Source organism: Mustela lutreola, chromosome 4, assembly GCF_030435805.1.
Source record: "Mustela lutreola isolate mMusLut2 chromosome 4, mMusLut2.pri, whole genome shotgun sequence".
Classification (NCBI taxonomy): Eukaryota; Metazoa; Chordata; class Mammalia; order Carnivora; family Mustelidae; genus Mustela; species Mustela lutreola.
The window spans coordinates 120771995-120795875 of NC_081293.1; the positions used below are offsets into that span (position 1 = coordinate 120771995).

Below are 23881 nucleotides of genomic sequence, written 5' to 3' on the forward strand. Positions count from 1 at the left end.
GAAATTATGACTGTCAGTTAAATTGGGGAACTTCTAGCATTCAGTAAACAGTCAATTAGTGACCACACTTACCAACCTACTGTGTCATTATTTCTTCATATTAGAAAAGTCAAAGAAGATAAATTTAATTTGGGTGGAAGATTTTGGGTGATTATAGAAATATCAGTGATGGGCTCTATTTCCCAGGCATACAGGGCATAGTGGTTGTTAAGGCATAGCTCACAACAAGTAATATATATTTCCCTAGTTTCTTCAGTGATACTTGACTCAGGTGAGTAGAACATGCCAATGGCTTCTACTGATACCTTGACCTATAAAAATTTGCCTAGAATGATTTTTAAGATGAAGGTTAAGAAAGTAAAGTAAATGCTCTTTCATTTTTTGGTGGCTAGCCTTTTGCTTATCATACATAAGTATTTGCTAATCTTAATTGTTCTTTCTATCCACTTTAAATTTCTTCTACTTTGGGAAAATTATAAGGAAAAAGATAGACAAATTACATACAGTAGTGTGCTGATAAACTACCTCTTAAAAAGAAAAAAAAAATCCTGTTATTTACCAAATTCCATAGTGTTAATATTCCCGCCATGACAGATTTCAAGCTATAAAAGGCTGAACGACCAGCTGACAAAACTTCCAAATGCTAAACAATACTCTTATTGACTTTGAATGAGCAGCACCCCATTGTTCCAAATTATCAGCTGAGAACAAATTTCTAGACATATTTGATTGCAAACTACCTTGTGAGGTGTAATGCTAGTAAAAGATTGGTCTTCAATGAGTCAAATCGGCCTTGGGATAATAATATGCCTCTGCAGTGAACACAATAGTGTAGAAAACATGTAAAGTTGTAAAGACATAACCTCTCACCTCTAAGCACATGTCTCTAAGCAGCCATGTCTTTCAGATTAGTTTTCCAAAATTCAGATTAAGTCTAAAGCATATAATGCCTTTTTCAAGTTCTTCATTGGTGGGTTAAAAATCTTTTTTATTATTCTGTTACACATCATGAAACATGGATGGGTAACTAGAATGAATGGATGAGAAGATTGGACAGAGTTATTTATAGAAACTTTCTCCCTTGTATTCTTTTACCCATGTATTGTTTAATGTTGAAATCAGAGCAAAGATATGGCTATAAATTAATGTGATTTATAGATATTAATTCTGGGCTTTTTACTATGGAACTCAATTTGCTGCATGTGATAGTTTCAGGAATTTTGATTCATAATCCCTTGGGGATTACATTTGCAGGAAATGGTGTCTAGCCAGTTACCTCATTGTCTCTTTCGCCAATCTGAACTTAAATTGAACAAGTTAATTCAGTTCCTGAAACATGAGTTAGTTGGTCTCTCTCTACCTGCCCTGAGATGGACCTCTGAGTAAGCAGGTATGGGTTCAAAGATGAACGTTAATCAGGAGACAATTTGCAGTTCTGTTTATTTTACTTAGTCTGGGGTTGGGTTTACTTATTAGCTTCTTTGACTAAGTCTTTCTACATTTAAGATAAAAGTATTTCTTCTTATTTTCTTTTCTAAGCTTCAAGGTATTATTTATTTATTATAATATCTATAAGAAAATGGCAAGTATTAACATATATAAGAAATATGTAAAGTTTTCTATGTATTTATTTTAGTGGTTTATATTGCTTTGTTTACTTCAAAATAATAGAAATATGTTTTGCTCATAATTTTTTTTTTTTTTTTTTTTTTTACAAATTCAGAAGCAGGAATAAACTCTTAGTTTTACTCAGGTTTTCTAAATCTGGGTTCCATGGATGGGTTATACAAGCCTGTAAAATTAAATATAAAAGGGCATGCACATACACATGTGCACATTGTTCTGGAGAGAGAAACCATAGCTTTCATCAGATTCTGCAACAGTTCATGAATCCTCCCTGCCCCCAGTTAAGAATGAACACATATCTTTTGCATAACATACAACATTGGTCCTTTCACTTATCAGCTACCATACTTGGCATTTTAAAAGAGGCAGAAGTCTTTATTGAATGTCTTCACTAGATTATAATTTATGAGATGCCCTGCATTTTTTCTAGAGTTTTGAATAATTTTTTGTTTAAAAATCGGTATTTATAGTAAATTTCATGCTGGTGATGTCTCTTATAATATTTATAATATGATTAGATTTAATTTTAATTACTTTGCATCTTTTTATCTTCAGGCCTTAATTTATTTATTACTCATAGATACACATTGCTAGCATTCTGGCTTCAAGAATTTTCTATTTCTATTTGTGTAATGGATTTTATAGTTATATAGTTACATTTTAGAAGTAGATAAAATTCTGGCAGTGTATTCTACCCACTTAGAAATGTTTTTAAGTTTTTATATCTCATTCAACATTCTAGCTGAAAGATCTGGCTTTAAAAAAAAATGTAGTGGAATATTAATGGGTAAATCCTGAGAGAGATTCTCTTTCCTATCATATATTGTAATACACAAATTCCAAACACAATAAATGGTGAATATTATAGATTATGTATATTTCAGATCTAGCATTTCACTTCCACATGAAGTGTCACTGCCTTTTTAAGACCTAAGGCTTTTATCTGGATTAAAGAAGATAAGATCCTAAATGATTTCATGGGCACTGCTTTCTTTATTCTCCAATCTTTTCTTCGTGTATTCTAAATTACTTACACCTTGGAACATATCTGATCATCTTATCACCCTTTTCTTTTTCTCTTCTTTTCTTTTTTTTTTTTAAGATTTTATTTGACAGGGAGAGAGAGAGAGAGAATGAACAAGCAGGGGGAGTGGCTGGCAGAGGGAGAAGTAGGCGCTCAGTTGGGCAGGGAGCTGGATGTGGGGACTTAATCCCAGGACCCTGGGATCATGACCTGATCTGAAAGCAGATGCTTCAACCAACTGAGACACTCAGGTGCCCCCATCACTCATTCCTTGTAAAACTTTTTGGGCCTTTCTGATTAGAAGATAAAGTCCATATTCTTTAGTTTAATATTAGAGATCTTTAAATTTTTTGTATTAATAGTCTACTACTTTCTTGAACCCATTTTTTTATTATTTAAGCCACTTCAAGATGGATATTCTATTTTTAAAAGATTTTATTTATTTCTTTGACAGAGGGAGAGATCACAAATAAGCAGGCACAGGGGGTGGGAGGATGTTGCAGGGGTGGGGGGGAACCAGGTTCCCCACTGAGCAGAGAGCCTGATGCGGCACTTGATCCCAGGGCTCTGAGATCATGCCCTGAGCTGAAGGCAGAGGCTTAACCCACTGAGCCACCCAGGTGCCCCTAGGTATTCCATTATTTACAACAAGATTTTCCCTGATTTATTTAGATTTGTACTTCAACAAGTTGAAGCTTTGTACTTCAACTTCACAAGGCTTGGTCATGCGATTGACTCAATAATCTAAAGACATAGGTGATCTTTACTGGAAATTTTGTAACATACTCAAATACAAATAATAGCTAGTCAATAATACATTAAGCCTATGGAAATATTATCTTTTTTAAAAACCTATCTTAAAATATGCAGGTGTTTTTGTCTGCTTGCTCTCAAGAACATGGAAGTTATAAGTTGTTTAGGTATCATTTCTCCTTCCTGCACAGTGGGCAGACTGAACTGTAGAAGTTCTAAGGTTACTTCTGGCTTGGTAATACTTTTTGCAAAGAGAAGCATATATATCTCCCTGTAGAAATGTGTGTATTATGTATGTACACTTGGAAGCATAAAAGCTGACATGGCTTATGGAAAATAGCAAAGACCATTTGCCACAAACTTTGGAAGTAAATTCTTAAGTCAAACATTTGTAATGATTTCTAGGCAACATTAATTGGTTTGCCTCTTTTAGCAAGTCTCATGTAGTTTGTCAAGAGAATTACATGGATTAGTTTCACTCAACTACAAATCTGAAACTCCTTTCATGTCTTGCTACAGAATTTGTTTATTCTATTATGCTTTGTTTCAAGACTTCTGTTTTGCTAGATTTTGCTTTATTAATCAGAAATTTAGATGATAAAAATCAATTTTTTGGTATAAATTAGATTTTTTCTTCCACCATGCAACAGGCTCAAATGATCTGTCCCAAAGAAGCAAGATCCAGTAGAGAAGATTAACTCAGAATAGGTAGATGATGTTTGTGTTGAGTCCGAAATAAAAAGCAAAACATTTTAATGGTTAGAATGCTGCTACAACCACTTAAGATACTACTGATGTTGTAGATTGGTCTTGGGTAATATTTCTTGACCTATAAAATGATTTGAGTATATATTTGTGGAATGTGAAAGTTGTATGGTCACATAACCTGAGGTAAAGGTAAAGGTAAGAGCTAAGAATTAATTTACTGAATGACCAGGAGAACAGTTATACTTAAAATAATTTCAGAGCATGACTATATGAAATATGATTAAAAGCTCCAAAGCAGACAGTTTTAATGAAGCTCCAAAAAGAGTTTAGAGTATTTTGATTGTAAAGGGAATTTGGGGGAAAATTTGCAGCATTAAACAGGAATAGCTTAAAAACTGCATAGGAATTTCAGATTAATTCCCTTTCAATTATTTTACAACTGTTATTTTGTGATACCTAATATACATACAGAGGTATAAAAAAGTAGTACAAGAACTCACCAGAAATCCATAACACAATCTCAGTAATTATCAATTTATTCCCAGTATTATTTAAACTTACACATGGTCTTCTCCACTAACTTATTTCAGATCAAACATTACATAGAAAAATATTCTATTTTATCCATAATAAGAAGTTGTTAATTCTAAAGTACTCAATTTCCAAAAACTTTCCTTATGGCTAGGTTTTTTTTTTTTTTTTTTTTGGTCTTATTTAAGAAATCTTTCCATACCCTCAAATTATTAAAATAGTATCTTAAATTATTCCTAAGTTTGTAATTTTGTTCATTTAGTTTTTTTAAGAGATTTTATTTTTTTAAAGTAATCTCTACATCCAACATTGGGCTTGAATTCACAACCCTGGGATCAAAAGTAACATGTTCAATGAACTGAGCCAGCCAGGGGACCCTAATTTTGTTTATTTTTGCCATTAAAGTCTACAAATTCATCTGGGCTTAATTTGAATTCAGGATCATTCTTTTTTGTCTATATATATATAGACTATATATATATATATATATACATATATATGACCATTGCCCAGTATAGTTTATTGAACCTATATCATTCTTTTACCACTGCTCTGTAGTGTCACTTGATATAAAGCATGTCTATACATTGTAGATCATTAGCCAGACTTTTTATTCTATTCTCTTGTCTATTTGTCTCCCATGCACCATACCACACTATCTTAATCATTGCATTTTATATTAAGTCTTTATTTGACTTAAGAGAAAGAGAAATTCTTCCCACCTTGATTTTTTTCCATCAAACATAATGACAGGGTTGTTTATTATACTCTCTTATAATCTTCTTCTTCTTTTTTGGGGGGGGAAGAGTTGCCATATACAGTAGTTTTCCCTTTTCTTTCTGACATTGATAAAATGTGACTTCACTCCTCACCTTTAGCCTCTTCAAAGTAATATATAGATTTTATTATTGTTTTCAAATAACCAACTTTTGGCTTTATTTTGTATGTTTGCTTTCAATTTCATTAATTTCATTTCTTATCATTTAAAAAAGTCACTTTGAGTTTAAAAAAGTCGTGAGTTTATTTTTTCATTTAAAAAAGTCTATTTGAGTTTATTATTTTGTTCTTTTTCTAACTTCAAATGAAACGTAGTTTTAAATAAGTTTTAAGGAACTAGATATTATTTTTAAATAATAATATGACATATTTGAGATGCAGTTAAAATAGTATTTAGGGGAAAATGTATAGCTTTCAATTCTTTTTAACTTCATTCATCTTGCAGTTTTATTATGTATTTTCATTCATTCATTTATTTAAAAATATTCTTTATTTCTTTAACTTCTAAATACCTGTTTTGATCTCTTGTATAATTTCTTAAAGTCACAGGTAACACTTAGCATGATTTCAATCCCCAGAAATCTGTTTAGATCTGATTTATAAACTAATATATGATCAACTTTTTTATGCATTCATGTGTGCTCAAAAAAATGCATGTTTGATAATTGTTCATTGTAGTGTTTGTATATTTTTTATATCAGTATGGTCAGGATTTAATTTCAGCTATTGTTTTTTTGATTTCTAGATTTTTTAATATGTTTTCAGATATTCTATGTTACTATATAGTCTCTAATAACCTGACCAAATTTCAAACTTGGGATATATATCTCTTGAACTTAATAGACATAATTATTTTGTGGTTTGTTTTTGAAAACTTCTGTAGTTACTGTATTTCTGCTTATGCTTTGTGTGGTTTTGTTGCTTCTTTGTTATGACATCTTATTTTCTTATGCGCCTAGCTCTATTTAATCTTGTGGTGTTCACTAGATTGAAAAAAATTGTTATAAATAATTGGAAGCTTAGAATACTGTTATCTTCTCACAGAAAGAATTTACATTTCTTTCTGCTAGGCCCTGGGGAGCATTACCAGTCCCACACCACTTTAATCCAATGTTTTGTTTTCTTTGGATCTGGAGTATCCAAATTGTATTATGATGATTTTGTATAGCTAATGCAAAACTTCTTGACTGTGAAATCAAGCAAGGGAGAAATTTTCTATAACTTTTCCACAAATAACTATTTTAATTCAAACATATCTTAATTGTGTTAGCTCAGTTATATAGAGAACATTATAATAATGTGAGTGAAGGCATGGATGTGAATTCCTACTTGGATATTCAAAGTCCACCTGTTTGAAATCAAACAGCATATTCCACACAAAGCCATCCTACACATCATTGATTTTCTCTATATTTCCACATTAACAAAGGTTATGAGGCATTGGGAGTCTGTCTTCTGCTGTGAAACTTAGTAATTTCCTGTCTTCAGTAATCATGCAGAATTCTAATCTTTCTTTTCTTTTAATTTTAATTTATTTTATTTTATTTTCAGTGTTCCAGAATTCATTGTTTAGGAACAGTGCTCCAGTGCTCCATGCAATACGTGCCCTCCGTAATATCCACAACCAGGCTCACCAAACCTCCTACCCTCCCTCCCCTCCAAAACCCTCAGTTTGTTACTCAGAGTCCACAGTCTCTCATGGTTTGTCTCCCCCTCTGATTTCCTCCATCTCATTTCTCCTCTCCATCTCCCAGTGTTCTCTGTGTTATTCCTTATGCTCCACAAGTAAGTGAAACCATATGATAATTGACTCTCTCTGCTTGACTTAGTTCACTCAGCATAATCTCTTCCAGTCCCATCCATGTTGATACAAAAGCTGGGTATTCATCCTTTCTGATGGAGGCATAATACTCCATTGTATATATGGACCATATCTTCTTTATCTATTCGTCTGTTTAAAGGCATCTTGGTTCTTTCCACAGTTTGACGACTGGCCATTGCTGCTATGAACATTGGGGTACAGATGGCCCTTTCCACTGTATCTCTGTCTTTGGGGTAAATACCCAGTAAATAGTGCAATTGCAGGGTCATAGGGTAGCTCTATTTTTAATTTCTTAAGGAATCTCCACACTGTTTTCCAAAGTGACTACACGAACTTGCAATCCCGCCAACATTTTAAGAGGGTTCCATTTTCTCCATATCTCTCCAGCACTTGTTACTGTCTTGTTAATTTTGGCCATTCTAACTGGTGTAAGGTGATATCTCATTTGGTTTTGATTTGAATCTCCCTTGATGTTGAACATTTTTCATATATCTGTTAGTCATTTGAAGTGTCTGTTCATGTCTTCTGCCCATTTTTTAACATGATTATCTGTTTTGTGTGTGTTGAGTTTGAGGAGTTCTTTATAGATCTTGGATATCAGCCCTTTGTCTGTAGTGTCATTTGCAAATATCTTCTCCCATTCCATGGGTTGCCTCTTTGTTTTGTTGACTGTTTCCGTGGCTGTGCAGAAGCTTTTGATCTTGATGAAGTCCCAAAAGTTCATTTCCACTTTTGCTTCCTTTGCCTTTGGGGACACGACTTGAAAGAAATTGTTGTGGCCAATGTCAAAGAGGTTACTCCCTATATTCTCCTCTAGGATTTTGATATATTACTGCCTCATGTTGGGATCTTTTATCCATTTCGAGTTCATCTTTGTGTATGGTGTAAGAGGATTCTAATTTTTTTTTTTCAGGATGTTCCATGCTCAGATATTTTACATTATCTACATGAGCTTCTTTTCCTGATGTAAGTCTAGCCTCCAGTTTCACTACCTTCCCAGCATTTCCCAGAACAGACTACGCTCTTCCTAGGTAATGCTATACATTCTTCCTGCAAAGCTTTTCTTCTTCTCTTTACATTAAAAAAAGAAATTAGTTCTTAAAGAACTACATTATTATTTTCCTTCTCTATTTATTGAGAACCTTCTGTGTATCTCAGCCCAAATAAATTTACTTTATTTTCAAACTCAAAGTTATGTAACAATTTTGTTATCATTTGACATTATTTAGTATTTATTTAAATAGTTCTAAATGTATATCTTGTCTTCCAATGAGTCTATATGCTTTTCAAGGAAACATACTTTTGTTTTTGTAAACCTTATAGAGTGCTATGTACATAAGAAAACCTAATAAGTCTTTATTTAAACAGAGAAAAGCATGCTATGATAAGAACAGAATTACTAAGAATCTAAACTAAATAATATTAAAAAGTCTTATAAAAATGAATATTTACCTTGACTCAAAATTACTGCCTAACAGCTCTAACAACTTTTTCTTACTTTGAGGATAGGAATTCTAATGTATTAAAGTAACTATTTCATTAATGTCTTTTATTGCCAAAATATAAGAATAACTCCTATAAGAGTTCCCGAATACTTTCTGTGTTTATGACTAATTCAGACTTTAGAATTATATTTCATCACTAAGTACTTACTGTAGTTGTAGTTGTTTTTGTGGAAAAAGTTGGCTGCACTGTAGTCCAAGGAAACACATAAATTATGACTGTTGTAGTGGCTGACAGCTGACTAGCTTTATTCCCACCTAATTCATCAGTAACTTCAATAAGTAGCTGGAAAGTCATAGGTTCCTGAATCCCTTGAAACACATCATACTGGAAATTCTGAGTGGTGGTCAGAGAAGGAAGATCAACACCCAGTCTCTAAAGTATGAATTGATTACTTGTATTTCCTGAGAATGATGAGGTAATAAAACAGAAATAAAAGTACATCATGTATTATATTATTTCTATTGTCTTGTTCAAGTTCTTTAAAATATGTTACATGATAATGTGTTTCTAACAGTTCTAAAATATATTATGTGGATATCTGGTAAAATAGCATAGAAGTTACTTACTTAAAATCTATATCTTACCTTCTACAATTAAATCTCTCAATTGTTCGTATGGAGAATCTTTGTCTGGACAATTGAACTGAATAAAAGGTGTCCTAATAAAATAAAAGGTGTCCTAATCCAGGTGTCCTGGATTTCCAAACATAGTAGATTTCATACAAGAGGTTTATCATTTATGTTCTATAAAACAAGAATATTACCTGTTTTAGCTTATGTTTTAAAAATCTTTCCATATCCAGTCAATTACTTGTTTCTTTTTCTTACTTATTATTTTCACCTTTATAATAACTTTCAAGGATACTTTTACAGTCCATCTTATTTTACATTTGAAGACTATATTTTAGTGTTTCATCGTAGAAACTCTTGTATGGGGCTTTCCAGCAGTATAATCCATGTTCCCTTTTTAATATATGTATGAGGAATTATTTTCTTTTCCAAGTAGATTCTACTCCCAATATGTGGCTTGAACCCATGACTTTCAGATCAAGAGTCACATGCTCTGCGGTTGAACCAGCCAGATGCCTCATGAATGAGGAATTAATTTTTAATAATGTCTATTTCCCACATAATTTTTCTAGGACAGGTACTCATGACATTCATGAGACTGTTGAATTTTAAAATTAGAAACTAAATGTTATCTATTTTAATTTTTTCGCTTTAATCCAAAAGATATATGTCATCAAGTCTCCTCTCAACCAATTATACTCAAAAAGGGTACTCACTACTTAAAAGAAAGTGTATTTCACTATTGGAGAGCTATAATTGTTAGATATACTCATTTTTGTAGAATCAAGTATTTTTTTGCGAGCAACTTTAACCTATTCTTTCCAGTTTTTGTTCTGAGGAAACTTAAAATCTAATAAGGCATGTGACATATTTCAAATATGTGAGGGATTCCAGCAATTAGATTGAAAGGGAAACTATATTATCTCTGAGAATGTTTGAATTCTAAGGTTCTTTGACTGTATAATCTGGAAGTCTGATGAACTACTTGCCACTAACACACCTCTTCTCACCTGTAACAGACTTTGTTATAGACTGTCCCCTCTCCTGAAGAATATAAGCATAGTCTCAGAGACATTTTCAAAGTAATAATCAATGAAGACACTAGCAATTTTTCAGAATGGGACGTGAAATGAAACCAATTTATGTCCTTATTTTAGGAAAATGAAGTGCCTTATCCATTTATCCTTTTTTTTCCTTTCCTTAGTAATATTTCTTGAACATTCTTGGGTTCCTTCAGTTTGCACAGTTTTCTTAGAAGTCACATGTTTTTGTTTTTCTCCAACACAATGCAGCTTGCTTCGTTGGATTGCTCAGTGGAGACCATAAAGAGGTACTTGCTAATAATAATCACTATTTCACTAAGTACAGATTTCCTTAAAAGTAAATCCTTGATAACCATATTTCTCTGAAAATGAATCACCCTTAGTTTCCCTTTCTCCTTCCAAACGCAATCCAAAATAGGGAAAGATGGTATCTATTCTTTCACAGTTTCTCATAATTGCTTTAGTAATAGTAAATAATAATAATTATAATTAATATTTATTGAATGAGTAATATGTACTAGACTCTAACATACTTACATTAACATATATTTAACAACCCCATGAAAAGCATAGTATTATTATCCTAAAATGGAAAGTGAAAAGAGGTAAAAGAGCTCAGATAGCTATAAAGTATATAGGAACCAGAATTCAACAATATCTCTAGAGCCCAAGTTTTAACCTGAGAATATTACTTTCTACATAATCATAAACAGTGTTTATTTATACTATTATAACACTATTCTAATGTGTTATGTTCTCATAAAAGGTCCCTTCCACTCTTTAAAAAATATTCTGAATGATATAAATTCATTGAAAGAGGATTTTTCTTTGTCTTCTAAATGATGGTTCAATTTACGTGAACTCTCAAAGCACTTACAATTCTAAGAAACTATGGTTTGTGTGTTTTATAACTTCTTCATAACCGAGCTGAAATTTTAACAAAAGCCCAAATAGGTTTCCCTTGTTAATCAGACACTTTTTAAAATTAGCCAAATATATATTAAGTATTATAAACTGAAATGTTGGTTATAAAACAATACATTTTAAATGCAAATATAGATGCCTCTGTTACTCTATGAAGGGAAATATCATTGTCCAGTACTCAACCTAAATTTTTGTTTTTTTTTCTATTTTTTTTTATTGTTGTGGATGAGAAAAATAGAGATATATTTGGAGAAAGTGTCTATATAAAACTGGATATAGAAAAGAAATTGAAGACACAAACAAAAATGTATTATATTATGTGTGTGTATATATATATGTATGTATATATACAGAAGTAAATATACTATGTGTGACATAATATAGCAATTTATTTATCTAAACATACACACACATGCACACACACAAACATACATATCTATTCTCAGTGGCTCAAATCCTGAGATTGCAGAATAGCCAAGATGGTTTAAATGATCAAAACTGGATGTTGGCAGAGTTCTTCACCTCTACAACTTTGCACAATATTTTCTTGTTCTACCACTTATTTTCCTATTGGACTCATTCATTCACATACCTTTTTCTTCTATTCTCAAGTTATTCATTTATGAAATAAAACAGATAAACTGAACTGATGATACTACTGATATGAATATGCAGTGGCATTTTCATAAAGATTACATGGGAAAATGTATTACTTAACTTCAGATTGTCTCATAGTAAAAGGGCCTAAAGTAATACTAAAGACTCCAATGGCTTTATTTTGAGTGTTCTAGTATAGTACTTTGCAGGAACAGTGTGAATTAACAAAGAGAAAATCAGGGTTGTTGAAGAACTTTGAGGCAAAAAGAAAAAAGAAAAGTTCTCTATGGTTACTATGGTTACAAGGACAAGATCAAATATAAAGATATGAGATAATTGAGTTGATATTATTCATGAATTTTCTTGTGAACTTTGTTACTTTGAACATTACTCCATCTCACAACATAAATGAGGAATTAACAAACCTAAAGATAATACTAACAATACCTAAAGGATAGAAGGTCAGGATCAACACATAGTCCTCAGATGGAAGCTATCTAAAAGTTTTCAAAAAAATGTCTTCCCATGATACTTTGTGGCTTTTCTTTCTTGGTGGCTTCCAAGTTCATCTTTTGACCTTATATTCTAGACTCGTATTTTTCAACAATCTTTGAAATCTCCGTTATGTTTTTGAACTCAAGGAACATGTTGGAAAGAAGAATTCTTCTTTCTCAAACATTGTTATGGCCAGCCTTTAAGCTGGTTTTTAACATTGAGCAGAGGGAGACGCTGCCAAGCTTGAATCATCAGCTCCTATTTCTGGGGTGTTGTTTCTATGGCTTGGCATTTAATATATTATGCCAGTGTTCCTTGTCAGAATTAATTTTGGCAAAAGACCATCATTATACTGACTAACTGAATCTCTTGTTACAGAAGAACATAGCACATTCACTTTTCTAAATGTTCCCAATTAAAATATTAGAAGTATGACTATTGAATTATGGAAATTTCCTCAATACAAAGTCTACAAGAGAGAGAAAAACAAAGTTTTAGCTGTTTGTACATTTCAAAAACATAGAATTATTAGGCTTTTAGAATGCAAAAAGGTCTTTTCACTAAGAAAAAGAAAGTAGGTAGTATTTCATCTTTCTCTTAACTTTCATCACAAAAATATAAATAAAGCAAGGTAGCATAATTCATAACATTATTGTACATACTCTAGAATTTTATAATATGTATTTATTAATTAAATTTCAATAACTAAAAACAAACAACCAATTTATCTAGGAAATTCTTCCAAACCTATTCCCAATTAAAAACAAGTTAAGATTATCTTTAAGAAATAAGGAAAAGTTGGCTGGAAGTCTTCATGTCTGAGGAAAACTACTTGCAAATTAGGGAAAGCAAGGGTACTGGTGACCATGAGGTCTTATATGGCTGCTCAGAACCCCCTTTCTGTGTGGTCTGCTTTTAAACTTCAGGTGCCAGGGCAGAAGTGCCTGGAGTGAGCTTCCCCATCCCACAGCGTGGGCCTGGATGAGAACACAGTACATGACTAAGAGCAGATCATGGAACATCTAAAAAATATCATCAACAAAACCAGAGGTGGAGATATCTCCACAAGAGCTACAGCTCTGTTATTCCAAAATGCTTGATTATGATGACAATAATTTGCATTATGACTAGAATTTTCCATAGCAATCACTCACTTCATAAGGAGAAAGAGAATGAATAGGCACCACCAATGAGTCAAGTTGAACTGATTAACTTGATGGTGTTTTGAGAAGGATGACAAGAACAATGATGAATACATTGACTGTGCTGAATTTGCTAAATCACTGCAATAGACATTGTTTGGTCATCTAGTTATATGCAAATGTCACCCATTATAATGTGATTGAACACTTTTGGTAATGCAAAATAACACATTTTGAACTACTGCTGCATTATTTTGGTAAAAACCTGTAGCAGTTTATTGCACTACAGTGAGAAAGAGAAATCAAGAGAAATAGAAAAGCAATGGGACATATTGTAGTCCTCAAGTACTGTTAAATTTCTTATTGGACAAGAGCTTGGTTAAAGATTCCTTTTAAGAATGTTGGATAATTGGAGCAGAGTAGTCAGGAACTTGACTGTGAAATATCTCTGGTCTCTTGGTTTTCATTCATGCTATCTGGAAAGTAAGACAAACTTTGCCAAGTGGACACATGTTTCAGTAACAGTGAGGGAATTCCCTAGTGTGTCCTGTCTCTTTAGATAACTGTGGTCAGTATTCTGCAAAGTTCCATTTGGCCTGAATGATGACTTGTTTTAGGCAAGTGTGTATTAGGTTATTTCAAAGCAACAACATAAGAATGTTGGACACTAAGTTCAGCTAGCCTTAGAGTCTAACATTCTGTATCTTCTATGGAAATGATACACTACTGACCTAAGTGATTAGTATTATTTTAGTTTTTCAGTATTAATAAAACTGCTGCCTTATACTTTATTTTTTTTATGTCTTCTTCAGCTTAGAACAGAGCCTGAATTGAAAAATATTCTTTCTTTCTTTCTTTCTTTCTTTCTTTCTTTCTTTCTTTCTTTCTTTCTTTCTTTCTTTCTTTCTTTCTTTATCAGAGAGTGAGAGAAAGAGAGAGTAGGAATAGAGGGAGAGGGAGAAGCAGGCTCCCCATGGAGTAAGGAGACTGATGAGGGACTTGATCCCAGGATACTGGGATCATGACCTGAGATGATGGCAGACACTTACCTGATTAACTGAGGCATCCAGAGATCGCCCAAAATGACCTTTATTCTAATCATTAGCAAATGTTAGCTTTCCTAATATTTGTATTTAGTCTTTATTTCTAGGGTTTGTTTTTGTGGTTTAGAAACTACTTGGAATACAAGCACTTTATCCTTCATGCTTGGTGCAGAGGGGTAAAACTACTAGTCTGTCTTGCCCAAGTGAGGAGAAGATCACCAAGCCCAATGATTAACAAGGCTGCAAGTTATATTTAGAAGGAATGGCATTTAATACCTATTCTAGCTTAAATTGTGAATTATTTCTGATCAGGAAAGATTAGAAAAGACCTAAAAACTCTTAATATTGTGAATCCCAATAATGGTTGAAAATTATAACTGTAATTTGTAATTTGGTTTATTGGATGTGATAAACATGCTATGATAGCAAACTTGAAATGGTTGAATGGGGGGGAAACTGCATAGCATTTTCTGTAAGACTTATAAAGACTTGTTTTCTTTATTAAAGTATTTTTATAAGTAAACATATGTGTTTGTAAAAATGCTTTCCTGGGTCAAGTATTTGTGCAATCAGAGCTGAATTATAAACTATTCTTGTAACATCTAGTTATTTTGAAAGATTTATATGATGAATCTGGGATATGACCAATAAAACTGATGAAACAAAAAACAAACAAACAAAAAAGAAATAAGAAAGATATTTTCAATTTCCTTCTTGTTGATATAGAAATCAAAGTTATCTGTATTTTCTTATTTTTTATATAGAAAAGTATTATTTTTAATATAGAAGTTGTAATTTTTAAAAAGATTTTATTTATTTATTTGACAGAGAGAGATCACAAGCAGGCAGAGAGGTAGGCAAAGGGGGAGAGGGAAGCAAGCTCCCTGCTGAGCAGAGAGCCCAATGCAGGGCTTGATACCAGGACACTGAGATCATGACCTAAGCCAAAGGCAGAGGCTTAACCCACTGAGCCACCCAGGTGTCCCTAGAAGCTGTAATTCTTAATGATATTTATTGTTTTTATTTTATATTCTGGAGATAGAATAGATTTTCTTTAAGTGTAGGAGGTATATTGTTAAAATAAAAATAAGGTAAACTCTTAGATCATTAGTCAGCTATGAACAATTATCTTAATATAAATTGTAGTTAAATGAAAAATCTCAATTTGAAACGTAACTAAGTTAGGCATTCAAATAGTAATATGCAATGCTAATATGGGTACTATATACTGATTTTTATCATGCAAAAGAGAGTAGTAATATAAGACAATAAAACCAAGAACTTAATCTGCAAGGGAAAATTAAGAGCTTGGGTATTTCTAAACAGGGCTTTCTCTCACAGAAATGTTCAGGGAATATTCAGGTAAAGTGTGACTTTTTAATTTCTAATTTTAATTTCTAATTTAAAATTATTTGTGTGAATATTCATGGAATTCATGGAGAGAAAAACAGAGTTATGTACTGTCCAAAGTATTTTAAAAAAATCTTGCTTTTCATAGAATGATTAAACAAATAATGATGATACTCAAAAAATGTTGAGACACCTGTATAGCTCAGTGGGTTAAGCATCCAACTCTTGATTTCAGCTCAGCCCATGATCTCAGAGTCATGGGATAGAGCTCCACTGCACCCAGCCCTGTGTTGAGCTCTTCTTTGAGAAAGCCTGCTTGGGATTTGCTCTGTCCCTCTACCTTTGCTCCTCCCCCTCTCATGTTCACCTGTGCATGTGTGTATGCACTCTCTTTAAAAAAAAAAAAAAAGGAAATGTAAAGACCTTTTAAGTATATATTCTACAGATTTTATTACATGTAAGTTTGTGACAAGTTCTTCAAGTTTTCATTTTTAGTCCCTATACATTTACACACCCAAAATGAATGATGAATTTACCAAATGGGACAGAGTGATTTGCAAAATTTCTCTTTCATAAAATGATAAATTCTAGTGACAAATTATACTGGATTTTATGTCATCTTAATTATATTTTATGCAAAACCTCTCAATAACAAACTTGTCATCAAAAGTGAATGATACTAATTACTTATAAAGAATGCCAACACAATTTTCCCATTTATTTATTATTTTAAATACTTTATTTACTTATTGGAAAAAGAAAGAGCATGATCAGGGGACTGGGAGACAGAGAAGCAGGCTTCCAGCTGAGCAGGGAACCCCATGTGGGGCTTGATCCCAGGACCCTGGGATCATGATATGTGAGCAGAAGGCTAGACACTTTACAGACTGAGCCACCCAGTTTTACCATTTATACATTATTTATTTGACATGAATGAAATTAAACAATCTCATTGGCTTTGAAATTTAGAAGAAATTTAGAGATTATCTATATCAAAGACCATTAATTGCTCTACACAGAAAAGTCCATGGTAGGCTTTTAGAATGCAGGTACTCAAGGACTCCTTCTAACCACTCATGTCTTCTCTTCCACTAAAATGTACATATGATACTAAAGCCTTATCATTTAAAAAATAATCCAAGTGAATATATACACGTTTGTTTTAATGATATATATGCAATATATATGCTAATAAATGCTAATAAAAAGGCTCTAAAAAGCTAATTCTGTATTTTAAAGGCATAGAACAGTTTATCAGAAGTGATATTTTTATGTAAAGGCAACATAAGAGTCTTCTCTTATTTCTCAAAACAAGCACAGGGCAATATTACATTTATTATACCTGTAGGTGATAATAACTATAATCTTAGGAAGACTGTAACCCAGGATTTTGAAATGAAGGAGACCCCAGAACCCCAGCTTGAATATAGTGGTGCACAATAGATCAGACCAACTAATTTCCAGGCTCCTAAACTGGACAATAATAGTGTCCTTTTCGTCATTGTTGTTATTTGTTTAATGTAGCATGCTTCCCATAAATGAAAAACTTAAATTTAAATATAATTGTTGTAATAAGTTAGTATGTAATTGCAAAAATAATCAATTGGATCAGTTATCCATTAAAGTCACATTTTTATACCTTTAAATGCTCTAAAATCTGTGTGAAAACATAATATATGCCATAAGTCGCTAATACCAGGAAGCTAGCATTCTAGCTGTGAAATAAAATCTTTTGATATTTACCTACAGAAAATAAATATGCTAAATCATGAGAGTCTATTATAAACTTTCAAAAGGCAAATGGGTAGTATTTAGGAAAAAAATTCTTATAGTAAGCAGGGGAGGAATATAATAAAGAAAATAATTACAACCCAGAAAAAAATAATGATTTTTCTTTTTTTTGCCATTGTTAATGATCAAATTTATAATTCTCTTTATAATTGTGGTTTGTGGTTTGGATTTTTATTAAAATCAATATATGTTTGGGCGCCTGGGTGGCTCAGTGGGTTAAGCTGCTGCCTTCAGCTCAGGTCATGATCTCAGAGTCCTGGGATCGAGTCCCGCATCAGGCTCTCTGCTCATCGGAGAGCCTGCTTCCCTCTCTCTCTCTCTGCCTGCCTCTCCATCTACTTGTGATTTCTCTCTGTCAAATAAATAAATAAAATCTTAAAAAAAAAAATCAATATATGTTTAGTTGTTGGCTAATGCAGCATCCAAATTATATCAGAATTTAAACTTGAGAATTAAGTTAAACATCACCTACTTTGAGAACTTAACTTAAACAATTAAGTAAAAATTGAATTAAATAATTAAAAAGAATTGTTTATTCTGGAATTAACTGAAGATTTTAAAAATTGAAAATACCCAGTTTTTATCTCTGGGGATTCTGATTGTGTATGTAGGTCTGTGATGAGTTCCAAGAATCTCTATTTTGAACAAGCTACTGATGGGATTGTGATATGTGCTATACATAAGACCATGGATTCAATGGACTATTAAATAAATCCTATAAAATATGGTGGAGGATTTGATGGAAAATTCTAATTCATTGTAGTAGGGCTCTTGATTCAAAACACAGCTATGGATTCCCAATATTTTTCGCTTCCTCAATTAGATTTTAGATGTAAGACTTTGTTCCACTTTTGGTTTATGTGCACTTTCTCTTTTATAAAGTGATAGAATTTTCAACATAAACTATCTTGTGAGTGCTCTATGGTTTTTTTTATGCTATTGTAATTAATGCATAATATATTATATGAATACAAGCCAGAGTGTTGCATATTAATAATCTAAATCAAGAGTAACTATCTTGGCAGTACTGCTATTCATATGACACTTCTCATTTAGGATAAATTAAGTTTTTGTAGAGTTCTAAAGTGAATGATTTGTTGTCCTTATAAATGTGTGCACTTCAATTTGTCTTCGAATTCTTACTAAGTTTAATACAGTTGTCTGTGGGGTAAAATATTTAGGTAGTTATTTTTTTCTTAAGATTTTATTTATTTATTTATTTATTTGAGAGAAAGATAACATAGGTGGGATGTGGTGGGGAGAGGCAGAGGGAAAGGGAGAAGCAGGCTCCCAGGTGAGCAAGGAGTCTGACATGGGGTTCTAGCCCAAGGCTGGATGCCAGGACCAAAAGATCATGATTTGAGCTGAAAGTAAATGCTTAATCAACTGAACCATCCAGGCATCCCTATTTAGGCAGCCATTTAAAAGAATCATCTGGAACATACATTGAAATATCTCTTCAAATTAATTTATTTTACAAATTTAAAAATTTCAAAAGGAAATTCAGGGAAAAAATGGTGATGTTTACCCAGTTAAAGTTAGGGACAGTTGTGAATAATTCTTAAAAATTCTTAATCAAAGTGCATAACTTTTACCCTAAAGTGTCTCTTAATCCCTTGACTATGTACACAAGTAATTCCTCATCCAGTGAGTTGTTGCAGAATCATCCACATATATAAACTGTGTTTAAGTAGTCAAAAAGTCTGCTTGAGAATTTTACTTTGTGCCATAATCAAACCAGTTGCCCTGAAAGTCTGTGCTGTAGCAAATAAATTTATTTTATATAAAATATAATGATTAATGCATTCATGGTCTCTACATAATCAATATTTTATGATTAAAGAGAGAGAAAAGAAAAGAAATTTGAACTCAAATTTATAAGTGAATGCTAATGCTGCACAGTGACCATATCAGCACTGAGATCCCAAAACAGACTTGAAGCTAAAAGAGGTGAATCTAAGATCATTGTAAGCCAGGCTGCATGAAGAAGAATATAGTGGTTTTTAATGGATAGTTAGCCCTTCCTCAAGCAGAAAAAGTAAATCTCTTTAGAAGAAAACATACTTAATTTTCACGCCAGTGTTCCCTGGAGTGAGGTCATTCACAGATAAGTGAAAAACAAAGATCACATAGAGAAAAAGGTCTCTTGAGTGAACATTTGCTGATACAACTAACCAAGAGGGCATTTCGAATGGCCACTTATTGTTGGTAGAGATCCTTATCCACCCTCAGTGGTGTTGGGCTTCCCTGAAGTTGTCAGAGCGATTCCCATTCCATCCTGTGGTAGAATGAGCCTACCTGACCTGAGAAATGAATCTGGGTCACTTTCTTCTGTTGAATAGGGAAATGTAAAATAAATTGCCATTTGTCCCTCAAATCCTGGGGTTCAAAACAAGTCTGTCTTCTCTTTACAATCTTTGAGAGTTCTCCTTTGGTTTCTTCTTGTATTATTCCAGGGTTTACAGTTGTGTTTAGAAGGGAGGGGCAGGAAGAAAGAGGATTGTGACAGTGTGACTGGAAGTTAACCTGCCATTTTTGAAAATGTGACTAATAATTAGTCAATTCTTGAAAATTTCCAGACAAGAAAGAAGGCTGAGAGAAAATTCTAGAAGCTAGAGTATCTTTATTTATAATCAATTTCAAGGTACTCTTTGCCCAATCATAGATTTCCCAGACATTCACCAAACATGATTTTTTTTCCCCCTCTCCCTGGGGGGGGGGGGTGTGTGGAAAGTGTGGATTACAAATTTGTGCTATTATTTTTTCACTATAAAATCAAATTAAGGTTTTTCTTCATCTTTGTCAAAAGTTTAATTTCATAATATTTCTATAAATAGTGTATCCTGGGTTTACAAGTTTCTGTGAGACAACTTGGGCCAAAAATTTTGTCCCTATACTGTCATATAGTCCTATGAAATGTCTGCCCTAACCCAGTGAATCTGTCTCAAATGAAATAAAAGAAGTATGAATTGATCTCATCATTGTACCATTTCAGCTACAAAAAGACCTAGATATCTTCCTACTTTAAGGTAGAGATTTTTGTTTGTAATCCTACAAATTGTAGACATTCCAGAACTGCTTAGGAATACAAATTAAAATAGAAATTCCACACCTTCCACATGGTCATGCTGAGCTAGTATCTGCGCGCGCCTGGAATCGGATAGCAACCTCAGCTGTGTCTGCTGCTTGCTGCCTGCCACTGCCTCCGGACCATGGACCCCCGGAAAGCGAGCGAGCTTCGGGACTTCATGAAAACGTGTAAGCAGGATCCGAGCGTTCTGCACACTGAGGAAATGCATTTCCTGCGGGAGTGGGTGGAGAGCATGGGGGGTAAAATACCAACTGCCACTCATAAAACTAAATCAGAAGACAGTATCAAGGAAGAAAAATCAGATAGTAAGAAGGTAGAGGAAAACATAAAGACAGATGAACCATCAAGTGAGGAAAATGATCTAGAAATTGACAATGAAGGTGTGATTGAACCAGATACTGATGCCCCTCAAGAAATGGGAGATGAAAATGTAGAGATAACTGAGGAAATGATGGATCAGGCAAATGATAAAAAAGTGGCTGCCATTGATGCCCTAAATGATGGTGAACTACAGAAATCCATTGATTTGTTCACAGATGACATCAAACTAAATCCTCGCTTGGCCATTCTGTATGCCAAGAGAACCAGTGTCTTCATCAAATTACAGAAGCTAAATGCTGCCATTCAAGACTGTGACAGAGCTATTGAAATAAATCCTGATTCAGCTCAGCCTTTTAAGTAGCTTGGGGAAAGCACATAGAATTCTGAGCCATAGGGAAGAAGCAGCACATGATCTTGCCTTTGCTTGTAAACTGGATTATGATGAAGATGCTATTGCAATGCTGAAAGAAGTTCAACTGAGGGCCCAGAAAATTGCTGAACATCGGAGAAAGTATGAGGAAAAACATGAAGAGGGAGAGATCAAAGAAAGAATAGAAAGGGTTAAGAAGGCTCAGGAAGAACATGAGACAGCCCAGAGGGAGGAAGAAGCCAGACAACAATCAGGAGCTCAGTATGGCTCTTTCCCAGGTGGCTTTCCTGGGGGAATGCCTGGTAATTTTCCTGGAGGAATGCCTGGAATGGCAGGGGGGATGCCTGGGATGGCAGGAATGCCTGGGCTCAATGAAATTCTTAGTGATCGAAGTTCTTGCAGCCATGGAGGATCCAGAAATTATGGTGGTCTTCCAAGGATGTGGCCCAGAACCCAGCAAATATGTCAAAATATCAGAGCAACCCAAAGATTATGAATTTCATCAGTAAATTGTCTGCCAAATCTGGAGTTCAAGCATAATGCCCTTCTGACAAATAAAGCCCTTGGTGAAGGAAAAGCAGCTTCGATCACCTAATTGATGTCATAGTAAAACAAACCAGTGTACCTCTGACCTTCTCATGAAGAAAGCTGGGGTGCTATGAAGAGAATCCCTACCCTTCTGCTCCCCATGCAACTGAAACATTCTACAATGGTTTGCCATTAGGCTGTTCATTCAGATAATGTTTTCCTAACCAGGAGCTACAAACTTTAAACACTTTTTAAACCTTAAAAATATTTAAAAACATATTAAAAGGGTGTGTTAGTCCCTACATTTTTCTTTACTAATCATTTCAGTGTTTTTTTCCTTTGGATTAATTGGGCAAGGAAGATTTATTGCTCAGTTATAACGAGTGAAATAAAGGCTTATTAGTGGGAGGCAAATAATACATTAAAATAGATGAAGTTTGAGTTGGGAAAAAAAATAAAATAAAATAGAAATTCCACAATCAGGGGGTAGAACAGAGTGTGACCGTATCTGAATTTTACATAAAGTTGTTTTGAGTTGAAAATAAAAGGATCTGAAAATAATACACATCTAACCATGCAGTATTTCTGGTCCTCCCAGTCTACTCTTACACTTGTTTTCATCACGAGAGATAACCCTGATCCTGAAACTAGTACTCAATATTCTCTTGCTTTGTTTTGTTTTGTTTTTTTATAACTTTTTCAAATCGGTATAAAATTTTGGAACTTATTAAAATTTTGGAACTTATTAAAACTTAATATTATATTACTAAGATCCATTGCATATGGCTGGTATAACTATGAATTATTCATTCTGGCTGCTATGTCATCATTTGCCCACTGTTCTACCTTATGTCATCAAGATTCAGAGTATTATTTTTGTTTGATGAGTTTTAAGGTAATCATTTTATTATTAAAAATTACTTGGGTTGCCTGGGTGGCTCAGTTGGTTAAGCATCCATGGGTCATGGTCCTCGGGTCCTGGGATTGGGCCCTGTGTAGGGCTTTCTGCTCAGTGGGGAACCTGCTTCTCCCTCTCCCTCTCCTCCTCCCCCTGCTTGTGCTCTCTCTCTCCTTCTCTGTTAAATAAATAAATAAATATTTTTAATATTTAATAATAATAAGTAAAATAAATAAAATCATTTAAAAAAATGACTTTAAGAGCAGGCCATGGAATAACAATGGAAACTAGTTTTGAACCAAGGACCAAGTTTATGCACAAAAGTTTATTTTTAAAGTGAGGTCAACTTTATAAAAAGAAAAAAGTCATTTCAGATTTCAATTTCCAGAAAAATGACAGAAACATCTTCAACTACAAGTTGTATAAAATGATGAATTTGCACTTACTGAAGTGGGTTTACAGGAATGTGAAGAGAATCCATAGATGCCACTAATGGAGAAGAAACAGAAAGGCTGTGCAAAAAGATGCAGACTCATTTTGCAAATCAAAAACTCTTTGGAATAAATAAAGACAACAATCCCATGTTTGTTCTGCTAGGGAGTTCAGAATAACCCTATTTTCATCCTGTGAGAATCTTAAGGAAGAGAGTGATACAAAATTTGATCCAAAACCCATGAAATTCATAGAGTGCAAAGCAGAAATAAAGGCAAATCTGTTCTGGGGGGATCATTTTGTAAGGCAGTCAACCGACTTTTCTTTTAAGGAAAAAAACTCCCTTCAAAACATAAGCATACAGTGAAAAATTTCAAAACACAGACAGAAATAATTCTCTAGGAAATGATAGAATTATATGAAAGGGACAATATGTAAGTATGCTTAAATTGGCTAAAGTAAAAATTTTAAATATGATAAACTACAAATAAAGCATAAGGCCTTATTAAAGATATGACTTGATAAATGCCAATTTTTTCT

The 23881-nt window shown here is 33.3% G+C and overlaps 2 pseudogenes; both read left to right on the forward strand.

Moving 5' to 3' along the window:
• Positions 1–13667, forward strand: part of LOC131830172 (multiple coagulation factor deficiency protein 2 homolog) — a 42534-nt pseudogene extending 28867 nt beyond the window's left edge.
• Positions 13668–20913: 7246 nt separating this feature from the next.
• Positions 20914–22023, forward strand: LOC131830383 (hsc70-interacting protein-like; annotated as a pseudogene).
• The last annotated feature ends 1858 nt before the right edge of the window (positions 22024–23881 follow it).